The following is a 16,334-nucleotide window of genomic DNA, read 5'->3' as shown; positions in this document are numbered from 1 at the left end:
CCCTATCAGTGCGCACTCGAGCCGGTGGGGGTGGGGAGCGCCGCTCCTGACTTCTGGGCTTCAAACCCCGGGCACTGATCAAGGATAATATTATGAGGAGAGACAAGGGGAGGAGGAGGAGGGGGAAGGGAAAGGCGAGGATGGGGAGGGGAAGAGAGGAGGGGGGAGAAGTTCAGATCTTCACGGTTTAAGCAAAGGAGAAAAGGAGAAAAGTGGTTGCAATTGGGTTGCACAGCAGCCTGGGCTGTGGGGAGTCAGGGAGGGAGAGGTCAGGGCTCTGCATTTAGGGGTGAGTTAGCAGGGCCTGATCCTGCCTCAGCTGTACGCTGTGCTGGTGGGGCAGGGATCCCCAACTGCTGCCTGGGGGGCTGGGGGCCATCGGAGCGGGGATCGGGCTCACCCACCTACCCCTCAGCTCCCAAGGTGAGTACAGGAGGGAGATGGCTGGATGCGCGCCAAGGAGCCGCTCTCACCCCCCCTGGCCTGGGAAGGAGCCTTTGTGTGTGCGCAGGGTGCCCAGCTCGCCTCTCCTGCCCTTCTGCCCGGTGTAAAACCGCAGTGAGGCTCTGCCCGGTGCCAGGGTGCGCCCATGATACTCCCAAACAGCAAGGGTTAACCCCGCCGGACAGTGAGCAGGAGGGAGGGCTGGGCTGCTTGTAAGAACTCTTAGATTCCTCTTTGGAAAAGTTCGCTGTTGCTTAGGGCATGCCAGAAAACAAGGGGAATTTTGCCATGTGAAGTCCATTTTGCACGTTTTAGCTCATTCTTCTTCTGCCTCTTGCCCTGCACAAAGTGGGGAGGGAGATGGGAAGAAAAGAAAAAGCGCTTTGCAGTGCTCATCCTCTGTTCTGGGCAGCTTGGGGCTGTTGTCTTTTGTTCCACCGCTGCATACCTAAGGGTTACAGAGCTCAGGGCCGTGGTCCTTCGCACTTGCCTCCCTTCATGCTCATGCATTGCTAGGAGCGGGGAAGCTGGAAGCGTGGGGTGTGCGGCCCGCCCCGGCAGCTGTGCAGCGGGTGTTACACCTGGAGCAGGAGGATGAGTTGAGTCCGCCGGCAGAATGGCAGAGCCAAGGGCTACGGGCTCACTCAGGAGCGCAAGCACAGGGTTATCGACCAGGACAGTGGGAAATTAAAAGCGATCGGACAGTTCCTGGTGAGGTTTACGTGCGATTCAAGTCTTCCCCCCTCCCCCGCCCCCCCCCCCCCATGTGCACACACTCCTCCAAAGCCTCATATTCCACAGGTTTCTTTTTAGATCAGTCATCTGTGCAGCTGCATTGCATGGATTTTGCCACTAGAATGCACCCTTATCTATGGTAAGAGAAGAGATGGTTGCTTAAAAGCGTTAACTCCTTCTTCTCCAAAATTTTCACTCTTAAGGCTTTTTTTTGCACCTCTGAAGTGTTCCTTGTTTACTGCCTTCCTACCCCGTGTGGACTGTGTAGTAAAGATCAGCTCTCTCCTGTTCTTCCCTCCTACCCTTGAAAGAACCCCGAAAGTTGCATTTCTAAGCCTTTTATTTTTTCTTTCTACCAAGAGGGTTTGCAGAGGTTTTATTTAATACTACCTTAATTTCTGGTTAGAGCACAGTTAACTGGAAAAATAAATAAATAAAAAAGCATGCTTAAGGTAAGAAAAGCAATCCCTTAAGACTTTGTCTAGAAGCGATTTAAAATGGTTTCTTCAGTTGACATGACTTTCGCAGCATATTAAGTACATGCATCTGCCACCGGTCTGAATGGGTGCTTTGCAAAAAGCAGCACTGGGCAGAGAGCGAGCACTGTTCACCTGGAGATCTGGAAGCACTTTGTGAAAGGTCTTAGGGTAGGAGGGAATTTGCTCTCCTCATTCTGTTTTGTACCCGTTAAGAAACAGTGTGCCCTGTATATTAACACCTGCTATGGAGACAGTGAGAGTCTCTGGAGGGCTGGAGGAGAGGTTTCACTCCCACTCCAACCTGCGAGACACAAAATGGTGAGGCGTGTAGAGAACTGCCTCCATTGAGCCCAGCTGCAAGCCCTGGCACAGGAAGCTTGGGCACGGCTGCATTGCCGTGGGGCAGAGATCCTGCAATGTATCCCTGGGGAAGCTGCTCTAATTAGGGCTGTCCAGGAACTTTCTCTTGGGCTTTCAGAGCAGTCAGAAATCCAGGAGGTGTGAAGTTGTCCTGTGGCCACCCTGATTTCACTCCTGTGCTGTGCCGTGAAGACATTCATCTACGAAAACACACCTGGAAACCAAGTCATATCGTCAATCAGAAGATGACAAGTTTTTAGCTATGAGATGTGCCCTGGTGGCAGGTTTTCTCCCGCATGATGAAACTGGTCTCAGCTATGGGGATCATGGGGCTACCACCTGTATTGATCCACTGAGCCCAGCAGTTGGGATGGAGCTGCAGATGACCTCCTGGTGCATGCTGTTCCTGCTCTTCACAAGGGCTGTCTTTTTGGCGTCCTATGCTGACGCCAAAAAATACCCTCTACCCTGGGAAAGTAAGACAGCAACAGGGCAGTGTGCAGTGTATGGCTGGTCGTGAGCTGTCGGAGAGCCTGCAGCTAACAAAGATCACATTTCTCCTGGCTTGTGCTCTTCCAAGGCAGATCACAATCATGTTTTGTGTTTGTAAGACATACTTTCTTATTCTGGGGGAGTAAAGAGAGAGTGTTCAGAGGAAACCAAGGTTTCTGTTAGCATCTTCTAATATACTTCATTGCCATAGGCTTCATGTGTTACATATGGCTGTGTTGCAAAAAGAGAATTAATTATTTGGACAGCAGTTAACTGTTCTTTACATCTCAGATACGTCACACTTCATTACCATACTCTCTGTAATGTGCAAAAGCACTGACTTTTAAGGGTAAGATAAAGAGGATGGAACATACACTTTAATCAGTTTGGACTAATCTGTGTGTTTTGGAGGCACTTAGAACATCAAACAAGTCCAGGCAATCTAGAAAGATTACAAGCTGAATCACAGATATAAGCGTGAGATTTTTTTTTTCTCCCTCCAAAACCACTGTCCAGTTTGTGTAGATCTGAAACTCATTAGCAAAATAATGCTTATACAGGAGAATAAGTAGGTTGTGAAATCAGGTGCCTGAAGCATCGTCATGAAAATGAGCCAATATTTCATCCTTGGAGGGAAAAATGACAAGTGCCAGAAGTGGAACTGATGGGGCAAGTCTGAGACAGAAGTGCAGAAAGGAAAGATGAGCAACAGCCCATGGTGCAGATATCAACACAGTGTTTCACTTTGTGTAGAGACTGGGTTGAGTGTCAGAAGTAGAACGTGATTTCTTCCCAAGATATTTGTCTTTCCCTTGGAATATGCCTTCTTACTTGCGGTGATAACCGGAGCAAATGTTTGCAGCTTCACACTGGGAGCCCCTTTCCAGCAGGAGAGAGCAGCCCGTCATGCATCATTGGGTGTAGTAGAGCTAGCGAGGGCTAGGTGGCATACTGGATACGTTGGAGAGTCACCTCCAAGGACTTCCTTCCACATCCAGCAAGGGCTAGGCTGAATGAAGTTATCTCTTTGCGAGCAGCTTGCCGTGTCATTAAAAAAACAAAGCAACCGATGCTTCCAGTGAAGACAGCATCAATGTTTTGCTTTCTAACATGCCTCATGGGGGTATCAATTTTAAACCGCATGTAGAAATGGAGTCTCCCCCCACCAGATCAGAGCCTGGGTGTTCTGCAGGGCTGTGTTGGCTCTGTTTCATGTTATCAAGGTTTGGCTGCCAAGATTTCCAGTGGTGACTGGTGCCTATGGTGTCTTCATCTCCCCATGCCTCACCTGAGTTAGCTTGTGAGGTGAGGGGATTTGGCAAGTGAAGGACATCAGATCCTGAGCATTGGGATGTCCTTGGAGCCTTTCACAAGGACTGAAGCATAAAGGAGGTACTGGGTGTTTAAATGGTAGAGGCAGAAGTGGCTCAGGAGGCAAATTCCTCTTGACTGAGCACAGTGCAAAATGAGTTTCTTCTGCTAATGGGGAAGACAGATGTTTCGTCATAAGCAGACAACATAGGTTCCCCTTTGCACCTTCCCAGCTGGAGCGGAGAGCAGAGGTCATTGTATTGCTGGTGGCTCTGAAAGGACTGGAGAGCAGTCCCCAAGCATGAGGCAAGTGGCAGTCTCCCTACTAGAACACATGCGTGGGCCAACAAGAAGTGGGTGCTGTAACTCTCCCACCATCCAGCCATGAGTGCTGCAGGCGTGGGCTTGTGTATGGGGTCATGTTTCCCTGGGGCATCAAGAAAGTGCTTTCTGGTTCTGGTGAGAGGCTGGCACTCTTCCAGAGATGCTGGATGACTGTAGATGGATTGCAAAAGCACCTTCAGTTTCCCTTATATGTGCAATAGGGCTGATGAAGCTTCTGTATCTTGGAGGGGACTGGGTAGGTTTGCAGGGCTGTCTTTGAAAGCAGTTGGAGATCTTGCCAAGGTGCTCTGCAAGCTGGAAATATTCCTGTTATTTGCTCCCTTTTCACTTCCACCTTCCCCCGCTTCATGCTGCCCACAGTAGGGCTTTTTTTGTTATTAATTGTTTCAGATTCAGACAGTGCCTCTCCTTTGGCCTCAGGCAGATGCACTAGCTGAATCACTAAAGCACTTTAACACACATCTGCTGAGGCAGCAAAACCCAGTATCTCTTTCTTTTTTTCTCTCTCTGCCTTCCAGTATCACAGTCAAAAGGTGACTGAGACACAAATTAGATCTGGAATTGGCTAAAAAGGGAAAGTGCTCCCAGCTGAAGTGCAGAAAACACCTGCATCTAATAAAAACAGATGAGAAACATCATCAATAACCAGAAGACAAAATGGTGTAAATAAAAGGAAGAGTATAAATTCATATGGTCTCTCAGAAACTTGAACAGATGCTCTAGTCTGCTGTCTTCTGGAGGTATTGTCTGGTTGTTTACCTTGTAGCGCAATAAAATTCAGGGGGTTGTAGATGAAGGAGCTTTAGAAACCTTGTTGTGCAGATGGATGTCATGGTGATTGGTGACCCAGGAATACAACAGATTGTTGCTATGGCTGGAGAGGGGCATCTCCTAGAACAAGCGTTGTCCTCAGAAGGACGCTCCTTTCCGCCTTTGTAAGGTTTTGCAGGTTCTGCTGTGAGCATTGGGATAATTATTTAGGGTAGAAGATATGCTTGGAGTTGACTGGGAATCCAGATGTCCCTTACAGGGTGTGCTAGGCGTGATGTGGGATGCCCTTTGCCTCTGTGATCACGTACCTGCTGCCTGGCCCCATTAACAAAGAGTAAGTAGTGTTTTCCTTAGAGGAGATAACTCCTGACTGTGACCATCACCTCCTTCTAAGCCTGCTGTGCACGTTCATTCCTAAACTTTTGCATAGCGCCTGAGGAGTTGGCATGAAAATAACCTCTTGGGTAGTGCTGATTTTATTTTTTCTTTTTTCATCTTTCAACCACTCTGGATTCCCTCCTGCTCTGTGTGTGAGCCAAGATGGATTTGGGCTTTTCATCTTCTTTTGCATTGCTGTGTGTCTAGAAATGTTCTTGTCTGAATCAATATCACCACTAGGAATGTGTCAAAACCCCTCCCCAAAGGATAGGGGGGTATAATTTTTTTGAGAGCCCCATAGGTGAGTGTCTGGCTGCGTGGTTGACTGGAATGGGTATGGGTGGTTTGAAGGCTTTCTAGAGATGAGAAGATGTGACCTCTGCAGCCTGACTCTGAAGAGCGCTCAGAAACCAGGCTGTCCCTTCTGCTAAGGTACTGCAGAAATTCTCAGAGACGTCCAAACTACTGTGGAATCTGGGGAAGGGAAGAACTGACTGTTCCCATTTATAGCCCTTTTGACTAGGGAAAACTCTCTTTTCTCCTTCCTTTGACTATCACACCTCCAGTTCCTGCAGTTTTCTGCTGGTGGGATACCTGTGTACAGCCTCCTTCATTAAATACCCACAATGAGTAGTAGAGCAGTCATGATTCAAAGGACCATTAAGCTTCTCACCAGTCTAATCCAGGCTGCAGCTTAGACCCTCAGCTTCCCCATTGTGGAAGGAAAATATCCTGTCTCCATCCCATCCCAGAAACATGCATAGAGCCTCATCCCTGAAGGTCTGCAGAGTGCTGTAAGGTCAAGAATGCGTGTAACATTTTGGGGTCCTGCTGAGACACTGGGGACCATGGGTTCTGTGATGGAGACGCAGGCTCATGCAAGACTGGGTGGAGACAGACCCAAACCAGAGGGGCCCTCAAACATTGCTTGAATACATCCTCCTCTTAGCCACCAGTAACTGGCCTGGATGTGGGCTCATGATTATATCCCTGAAGTAATTCCCTGGACTTCCCCTTACCCCTACTCTATAATTATTCATAGTTATTGTCTAACGGCTGTCCTGCCACTTGTTTTCTTTCTGGCTTTCTTCTTCTTCCGAGTAATGAAAACACATCAATGGCCTTTCTCCAAGAACAGTTATTAAAGCAATCACCCCTGCCTATCCCCCCTCCCCTCATTTAAAGCGTATCAAGCTCCATTGGATTTGTGGCCAGAGTTTGCATCAAATTACTGGTTTTGGGTTGCCAAAAAAAGCACAATCAGAAAGTTTGGAGGGGAGGGGGGAAGAAGAAGAGAGAGAAAGTTATAATCTTCCCAAATCACTATTAATTTACATTTACAATAATTACACTTTTCCAGATGGTTACACTGCTGACAAGCAGGAGGATCAGATCTTGCAGGAGAACCTATGTGTGCATTTTTACCTTTGCTTTTCCTCTAGAATGTGTCCTTTGTGACTTGTTCTGACTCACAGCTGCTATTAGGCTACCTCTGTCCCCAGTGGGATGAAGGGGACAATATGCATATGCAGGGAGGGCGGTTGGCTTCACCCCCCTTGTTGGCAGAGCTTGCTCCCACAAATGGGTCCTAGCTTTATCTTTCCAATTTTCCACCTCCTCTGAGGCTGAATTTCAATGCCATGCTTCATTAAACCAATCCCCTGACAGTTCAAAGCTTGGAAGCATGGCAGAGGTGGGGTGCAGGACTGGGGTTGGCTGTCTAAAGCTGTTACTCAAGGCAAGGAAGAATTAAGGGATGTCATCTCCTGGCTACAGGCTGAGCTGTGTCTCATTCAGATATCCCGGGAACATGCGCTTGTGTAGATGGGTCTAGTGGATAAGCATGGCGATTTGGAGCAGCCCCTGTGAGTCAGACCATTCCCAGAGGGGTGTAGGAATTAGGGAAGAGAGCAAAGATGTCTAAAGGCACCTGGCTGTCTTCCAACCAGCCCGTTCTTCTGATGCCTCTTTCTGAGGCCACCGTTCTCCCCAGTCTTCCACAGTGCTGAGATCCCCAACAAGTCTCTCCCTTGCACCACAGACCAGGTTATTATCTCCTCTTGTCATCTGCGCTTGATATTTCCTTCTTGAAACTCCCTTTCCTATCCTAAGCCAGAGGTATGGGGACCCAAATACTCATCAGAAACAAAACCTCAAAAGGCAGTAAAATAACACGTTTTGTCATTTGACCCAGTTATCTGCATTTTCAAAGCTGTCTCACTTCAGACCCATCAAAAACTTTGGATCCCACATATTCTCACCTGTAATGTGATACGTTTTATGCTTTATGCCAAATGCCCTCTCTAAACTGTGTATCACACAGACCACTCAGTGAAGAGCAGAAACACCCACTCGTGGGGAAACATTCTTATACAAACCTTACACAACATTCTTATTCATCTCCAGCCTGTGAATCCTGATCCCCAAGGGTAAGCTAAAATAATACTGACTCTTGAACTAAAATTCATAACTATCCTGGCTGTGACAGGATATCCTGGCTGTCTCAACAAGAGATACTCGTTTTATGGCATATTACAGCTTCCCTTACAATTTACCTGTCCCCATAGAGGCAGTAACTACCTATCTGTCCATCCAGGACCGAGGGCCTTCCCCTTTTCTATCATCTCCCTCTGCTTTCCAGTTGCCGGGTTCCTTAACATAGGTATAGTCATCACAGAAGAGAGCCATGGGTGTTGTTTATAAGCCAGGGATGGATCTCTCTGGCATTCTTGACAAATGGCTTGCAGCGGTGGTCTCCCTTGTTGTCCTGCTTGTGCAGTAGTAGCAGAAGTACATAAAGCAAGAGCTGCAAGGCCCTGCTATCAGTCTTCTACCCTAGCTACCTCACCCCATTTGGTGAGGGGAGGCATTTTCACCCTGTGAAAAATACGTCTTTTCCCTTTCAATTTATTTTATTTAGGAAGCATCCTGACTTCCACTTCTGCCCTGCCAGCCCTCCCAGCAGATTGGAGCACCTCTCACAGATGACCCGGCAAAAGTTCTTGCCACCATCGGATGAACAGCCCTGGGACACACTGGTCTGTAGGGTTGAGAATGGCCCATAAAACCGATAATTGTTTCACTCAGTAATAAAAGGAATAATAAAAAAGTGGTATTAAAGCATAGGCATAAAAAAGGTAGTTGAAATAAGATCAGGTGAAATCCAGGAGATGGTGAGGGAAAACAGTCTGTGCCCAGTACAGAAACAGTGAGGCATTAAACATGCAACTGTCTCTTGGGCTCCCAGACTCAGAACACACATCAAAGGCCTGAACTTGGTCCAAACCATAATTTCTTTTTTTTCTTCCTTCCCTCCCTTTTTTTTTTTTTTTTTATTTTGGAGGGGGGAATCTCAACAGCCTTATATAAACCAAGTTTCACAACCTGGGGCAGGTGCATAGCTTTCTCTGTACTCCTCCTATTTTCCTTTCACAGGAGAAAAAAAAAAGGTGAGACAGAAAGGCAGACCAACTTGTGCCTTGCAGTGGTGTTAACTCCTAGCAAAAGTTGTTGGGAGATTGGAGCACACAGTCTCTCGGCAGGAGCCAGCAGCCTTATGGGTCTGTGCTGGGAAACAGTTACGATGCTTGTGCTTTTGCAGCCTAGGGAAAGGAAATGTAGTGACTCAACATGCTTATGCCAGTGGGTGTCATCTTCGTGTTGAGATGCATGTAATGGCATCAGGAATTAATTCAGTATTCCCCTTGCGCATAAGGCTGACAGGAACTAACTCAGACCAGAGGCATGCTCTGGCACACATGACGTCATGACTTTGAAGGCACTTCTCACAATGGTCTCGGGAAACCGCCAGCCAACTGTGTGCTTGGCAAGAGGAGGGAACAGGACAAGGAAGCCAAGCCCTCCTACAGAAGGAAATTCTAGGAGAGCTTCTCCATAGATGTGGGTCTCACGTTCCGCTGCGATCCATGGACCTTTGGTCACCAGCCCTCTGTGTTGGAGCAAGTCTGAGGTAAATGATGCATTAAAACGTTGGGCTTCCTCTAGGGCAGTTAATTTTTACATTTCAGGTGGGAGCGTGGGATTAAACCGATGGGCAACAGAGGGTTAAGTGCTTCAGAGAAATGTGTACCAACTTGACAGGGTAGACTTAATAGACATAGTGCCATAAAGAGCGGGCAATTTACAAGAGAGTTAGGAAGAGGAGCAGGGATTCTCTTGAGCAGCATAAGAAAGCATAAGAAGCCCTTTCTTGGTGTTGAAATGTCACATTAGGAAGCAGCACCGTAAACAAGCGTCCTGGCACTGATGCCAGCTCTGCTGACATTCATATACCAGAGTGATAGATTCTTCCTCAGGATAAGAACTTCATCTGTGAACAAAAGCTTGTGCACAAATTTAGGCCAAAAAAAAAAAAAAATCATGTCTCCCACTTGCCTTCATTTTTATGGCCCATTTGCACTCTTTTTTTCCGGAGTTTTCAGCAGCCTCTTCAATCTTCCTGCAGAAATCCCTCAGGACAGCCTGATCCAATATAAACTTCAGTGTAGCAGCTTTCCCAGGTGACTGGCTTCTGTAGCTATTCTCTGCAGTCTAGCTCTGCCTGAAACCACTAGTTGTTGCCAGATCCTTGATGCTTTTCTGAGGTCTCCGAGTCTGTGAATTGCATGTTGCCCGATTTCCCATCTATTCCTTGAAGACCTTCTTCTTGTCATCTGAAAATATCATCTTTTCAAAAAGAAGGAAAAGTTTTCAGACCTTGTACTTTATGTCCACTGAAACCTTCCTAAATTTGAGCGTATTTCAAGTGCAGTGGTGCAAGATGTTGGAGAGGTCACAGTGTGAGTCCTGTAAGATCTTCATCTCGTCCTATCACCATCTCATGTTCAACTTTGAGTTGAGTCTTCCAAATCAGTGTAGTAGCCTGTACAGCCTAACTAGCTACACTTGCAGACTCCGTACTGCCACTCTTTACACATAAAAAGTTGGTTGTCTGGTTGAAGGTAGTTGTTAAGCTTTTTCATGGTTAAAGATAGGTGTGGGGCATCTGAGATATTCCCAGACGTCTTACCAGTTTTGGTAAATGTTGAGAAATCCTGTCCTTTCTGGTGTCACTTGCCTGAGTGGTGACTGCTCCAGTGCTCACAGGGCCTGGCTCGCCTTTGGTCCTTCCACCAAAACAGCCTGGCTTTTGTGCCTTGGACTCTGCTGCTTTTCCAGAAGGCTCCGGAGCCCTTTGGCTGAGAGCCACTCAGCTTCCAGGACCAGGCAGGGGCAGATGGCTGCAGTCACCCTGGTACAGCTGCAGCCTGCACGGGATGTCTTAGGCTCAGTCATGCCTGCATCCGTTCCAGCTGGTGAATGAGCCAGAAAGGCTGCTCTTTTAGCTGAAAGGGTAGATGGAGAGTAGCCTTAGACAAAGTTTGGACTCGGGACTTCTATTCCTGGAGCTTTAACTGTTTTAATTGAGCATGATGTGTGTGGCTGCTAAGTTACCATCCCTACTCCTTTTCCCCTGTACCATAACCAGTTTCCATAAGCATTGTGAGGCCAGATATGAAAAAAGAAAGAGAAAAAAAAACAAACAAAAAATCCCCACCACTGCCCAGGGAAAAGATTAGTTAAGTGACTACATTTCCTGTACATCAAATGGCTGAAGACATACAGGTTTTCCAGTTTCCAGGGCACCGTAAAATGAAACACAATAGGAAGGGAGAATGAGATTAATGGGAAAAACGTCACGGTCAGCTCTCAGCTCGAGCAGTTGCACCAAAAGTGATGGGACTGTGCCAGTGGAGGTATGAGCAGGATTTGGCCTTGAATCTGTGAAATGAGGACCTTACCAGAGTACCAGATTACACAGCCTAGTTCTCTGAAACAAATCCTGCTAAAGTAGAAAGGATTTGTTAGGAGGCTACAAGGTCAGGATAGGAAGATTATTGGTTTAGCAGCCTTCTGCTGTGTTGGGGACCCCAGGCAATGGCAAGCACAGCTCTGCCCAGTGTTTTACATCTTTTGCTTTGTCATTTGAAAGCTTGTAAAAAGGAAAGTGAGACATTCTCTTTTCTTTCTTTTCAGTATTTGCACAGTTGGTGTATTTCTTACTCAGTGCTTTTTTTTTCTCTCCCTCAGAAAACAAGTGCTTCAATGCCCTTATTTTCTAAATAAACTGAACATGCCCACACAAGTGCACCCACGAATATTAGCAGCCCAGAACGCATGACCACAACAACGAAGCATTTTGTAGCACAGTCTTCATGAATATCCTGTTCAGACCAGCTGACCCCTTGTTCATAAACAGCTCTATAGTTTCTGCTAACCAGCAGCCCTCTGGTAATGATCCATTCTGTTCAGCCCCATACCCTTTGGTGACCTCCCAATAAAAGACCCACTATCACTACGCAACTTGGCCACAATTCATCAGTGTAGCTCAGGGCTTGCAAATTACTTTCACCCTTGCCAGCCGTTACTTTTGAGTGACCCTACAATAACATCAAGATCCACTGCTGGTAAAATAGTGAGTTGGTGTTTTTTTTTTTTTCTGAATACCTCAAAACAGCTCGCTAAAGAGTTTTTCTTTCTTTTTTTTTTTTTTTTTTGCCATTTCAGGAATTAAACCTTATGGCTAGAACTTTGAGTAACATGAGCGCAACGAAATAGTAATTTGGGGGAAAAGGCAGAGATCACTTTTAATAGGTTAATTATTCAATCAAGAAAAAGAAGGAACACCCAATGTCATCCTGGAGGATCCAAATCCTGTGGCATGGCACAGATCACATCTCTGGGATTTCATTCTCTGCCTTCCACTTAGGAGGAGGATGTCACCCATCTTAAGCCTGGGCATGTCTCTTGTCTCTGTGATACCTATCCTAAGGCTTAGAAGATGCTACGACAGCTGTGACAAGGAGTGTTCTACCAGTTACATAGCACAGTCACATGCTGGTGCTTGAGCCTCTGTTACCTTTAACTTCCCTGTGCAAGTCCAGTCTCCCCCTTTCTTGGTGGATTTACTGGTGGCTAAGATTGCGTCTTAGTCACCTTTTCCTATAGCACGTACTTAATTTCCAGCTCTCTCTTTTATCTGTTGTCAGTTTTCATGAAAACTGTACAAATGTTACATTTTGGAGGAGCCAACAGTGCTGTCAGATTGGGTTGGAATGGACCAGTGGGTTGAAAAGCTATTGCAAAGTCATGGAGACACAGAAATGCCCATACTTATAAGCATAAATATGACTGAGCACTGTTCACTTTGTGGTGTCTGGTGTCACAGCATTTTGATGCCATTGTCACTGTGTCCTTAGTAAGCCTCTGCCAAATTCACAGTCTGGAATTTGTCCTGTTTCACCTTGTTTTATCACCTGGGGTTGAAATGAATTTTGAAACCAGAGGGAAGCACAAGGAGCTGGCACACAGTGGGGTCCTGGCTCTGATCTCTCCAGAGCCACTGACTCACTCTGTGATGTTCAGCAAGGCTGTTGACCTGCCTGTGCTTTGTGCTACACAGCTGGAAAATGGAGTAAAAAAGAAAAAAAAGCAATGGGAACATCACTGAAAAGAGGAGATGCAAAGAATTTCTGGATAAACAAATCACCCAAGCCCATCCACTCCAGCCACCCCCCTCCTCCTCTCTTCACCTTATAGTTCAAGCAAGAAGGAGTTTAAAGTGGAAAGTCTGAGGCTGTGTTTTCTTACATGTTTTGGATCCTCCTTTAACTGTGAAAATGTTCAAAGTGAAAACTTGGCCTGGCAACAGTTTCTGAATGACCTTGCTTTGGCTGTGAAATCCACTGCAGCTATGCAGGAGCAGATTTTTATAGTCTTCTCTGGTAGAGAAACAAAAAGGTTTATTATTTTTTTATTAGTATTGTTGTTATTATTATTATAAAGGAAACTTTATACAGACTGTGTGTTATGCTTTCTCCTAGTGTTCAAGGTCAAATCTGCAGTTCTTGTCTCACTTTTCCCCACTCACTTTATATAACCCCAAAAAACCCTGCTCTCTCACTGCAGATGCTCCACAGCAGCAGAGAGGAAGGACAGAAGTGCAAGAAGACAGTGTAACATTGCTGCCATTGCAGCCATACACAGTAAAGTCTCACGTCTAGGCAATGTGATCTTGTAGTTTAAAGTTGCTAATTACAATTGCTTAATGGAAGTGTGACAAATGCTGCCTCCTAATTGAAAGGAGTAGTGATTCACAGGAAGCCTAACATATCCAGGACTCCCAGATACAAGTTCCTTATGCTACAAGCCATGATGCTGGAGATAAACACCTCCAGTGTATTAACTTCAAGCCATAACTTAAAAATGGCTGAAGACACCACTGGTGAAGATTTGATAACAACTGCTCTCCAGTTTGGTAGTGAGTGCAGGATCAGAAGCTGTGTCTGAACTTCTAGACCTCAGCTGGAGCTAACTTGATGGTCCTCAAGCACCCTCTGCTAAACACTGCAATAGATTGCTGCAGGCCATTTTTGCCAGGGCACTATATGCAGCACCAACCATGTACTGATTGAGAAAAAACATTTATGTTTGCTGAAAAGGCTTCACTCTATGTGGCAGTGGTTCTTTACATGTGCAGCCAATACACACCACACCTCGACAAGACCCACAAGTGCACACAGCACAGGAGATTAGGATATATGTGCCTGCACACTCTTATGAAGTTGAGCCTTAGGTGACAACTAATTCTGAATGACGTGTTAAAAAAAGCCACAGATCTGCAGTAAGGGCTAATCCTAACCTGAAAAAATGCTTCTCTTTCTATCCTTGTCTGACCCTTGGGAAAGAAAGCCTAGTCTTTGACATTGACTTTACCCATGGCCTTAGGCAAGTCTTAGTCTCAACTTCTTAGCTTTATACACTGGGCATAATAAACATTTTGTTTTAGTTGGCTGGCTCTTGGCTGTGTTTCCTAGGCTTGGTCTGGGGAATAGCATGTCCCAGGGCTGTTCCCAGTAAGGATTGTGGAGGTGGCTACCACAGCATGGAGGAGGGAAGCGAATTTGGTTATGAGCCAAGCTTAGCCAAGTTGTGCTAGGCAGACTGCAAAGTATAGTGCCTGATCTCTTAGTTGCAAAGTATATATGGCCTGCATTTCCAGAATTGTAAATGAGACATCACATCATCAGGGTCAAGAGAGTAACACACTGAGGAAAGGGAGACAGGCCAAGAATATATTACAGTATTATCTTATTATTCCTTTACACTGCCTTTCAATCAAACTGTGTTCCCCATCCAGCATTTTACACATGATTATGAGCTCTGTGGGGTCAGAGACCATTCTTTAGCTGCATTTTTACAGCCGCTGAAACAATGAGGTCATGTCCTTGATGAAGATTTCTGCAGACTAGGGATGCTCATGATGCCTGGATGCTCATGGGAAGGGCAAGGGGGTGTTCCCTTGCTGAGATGCTTCTTGACAGCAGAGCTGAAGGTCTGTTTGCTTGTCTTGCTCATTCCAAGTTGGTGGGTGTTTGGTCATGGCCATCTAAGGAATACCTGCATGATATTTTGCAACTAAACAGTTTATTCCTTTGCCAAAGGTGTGGCATATTGGGAAATGCTCACCAGTAGCCTCATCTGCATAAGAATTGCCCCTGCCACTATAAGTTTTTATGCATACATGTAACTGAAATGTGAGGTCTGGGGAATACTGTCAGAAGTCAGTTTAAGGCATTTTTTATTAGATTTTGGATGTCCTAGCTGAGGGCTATTTTCCTCTTATAGGCTAATGTAGGAAATAATCACAGCATCAGCTCAGGCCTCCCATGACCCGCCTTCAGATTGTGTCCACAAGGGGAACAGAAGTGGTGGGATGAGCTATGCTACATTATGGGGCATGGCCAGATGTGCTGAGGAGTTTGGGAAGCCTGTTCCTTGCTATGAGTTTGACACGCATAGGGGGACTGCTGTAGCTGATTGTCCTGCAGAGCTGGACCTCACTGTTGCCTCAAAATCTTCTCCTTGTCCTCCCGGCTCCCTTGCGGTATCACTAGGACATTGATGGCTTTTGGGGCACTGTCTAACTTTCTTTGCTCTCCCCACTCTTCCAAGCAAGCTTTTCTTCTGCGACATCTCCAGTGTCCACACTTTTCTTTTTGTCCATCTGGGTGATGCACCATAGCTTTTCCTTTTGCCCACTGTTTGCTCTGTCACTGTGGTCTCAGCTGCCTTAACCAGAGAGTCTAAACTCAGTTAGGAAGGAGAGAGGGAAAGAAGCAGAGCAGGAAAGCAGGAGTTATAGTGGTGTGAAAAGGCCATTCAAAGACAACCAGAAGTCACTTATCTGCGTGCACTGTCCTGGTCCATGCTTTACAGCCATGGGCAGGCAGTGATGGAAAAGTGCCTATAGGATGGAAAAGTGCCTATAGGGAGGCTATAAACTACTCTGAGCTGAAATTTTTCCGTGTACCACTCCAAGCAAAGTGCAGCAGAGCAGAACAGTGCATAGATTTTACATAGCTCTGAGAAGCGGGTGATAAAAACCAGCTCATTACATGCTGGCCTGTGGCACATGCTGAGTTTATTCATCACTGGTTCTCAGGGACTTGACAGAGGGGGTGAGTTGGTAGGAGAAACATAGCCATCCCTAGTCTAAATCCACTTTCAACCTTGTCCTGGGGATTAGAGACTTGTTGGGTTACATTTCTGTACATCCTGCATAACCCTGCTGCCTGGTGCAGATAGGGTAAGATCCTTGACAAGCCACTGGTGTGTTTGACTGCACAGCTACAGACTGCCCAGCAGGCCATACAGATCAAGGCATTTATCAAAGCCTCATCCACCAGCCCTTCAGTTCTGCCTGGTAACTTCTCACAAAACCCTCCGAAATCAAAGAGAAAGATATCAGGCAGCCCCTGCCCAGGACAAGCCCCAGTGACATGATAAAAAGGAACAATTCCCAATTAGCAGAGCCATCTGTGCTTATACATAATCCACTGGATGTGGACCAAGTGAGGAGAGGAGAGCCTGGTGTCAGCTTCATGTGAAACCTCCTGCGATGGCAGGACAACAGGAAAATCTTTTGGGATGCTTATGGCAGGATGAGGGTGACGAATC

The 16,334-nt window shown here is 46.4% G+C and overlaps 1 long non-coding RNA gene across 1 annotated transcript; it reads left to right on the top strand.

Annotated features, from left to right (window-relative positions):
- The first annotated feature begins 4,856 nt into the window (after window positions 1-4,856).
- Window positions 4,857-14,166, top strand: LOC133271747 (uncharacterized). Its single transcript, XR_009744257.1, has 2 exons — window positions 4,857-4,906; window positions 11,883-14,166. It is a non-coding gene; the product is annotated as an uncharacterized LOC133271747 (long non-coding RNA).
- Window positions 14,167-16,334: the final 2,168 nt, after the last annotated feature.

Source organism: Pezoporus flaviventris, unplaced genomic scaffold (assembly GCF_033815535.1).
Source record: "Pezoporus flaviventris isolate CSIRO_AGI_PZ_B2104156 unplaced genomic scaffold, CSIRO_AGI_Pfla_v1 ptg000001l, whole genome shotgun sequence".
NCBI lineage: Eukaryota > Metazoa > Chordata > Aves > Psittaciformes > Psittacidae > Pezoporus > Pezoporus flaviventris.
Note: the sequence above shows the minus strand (reverse complement) of the source record. Positions and strands in the feature narration are given on the sequence as shown.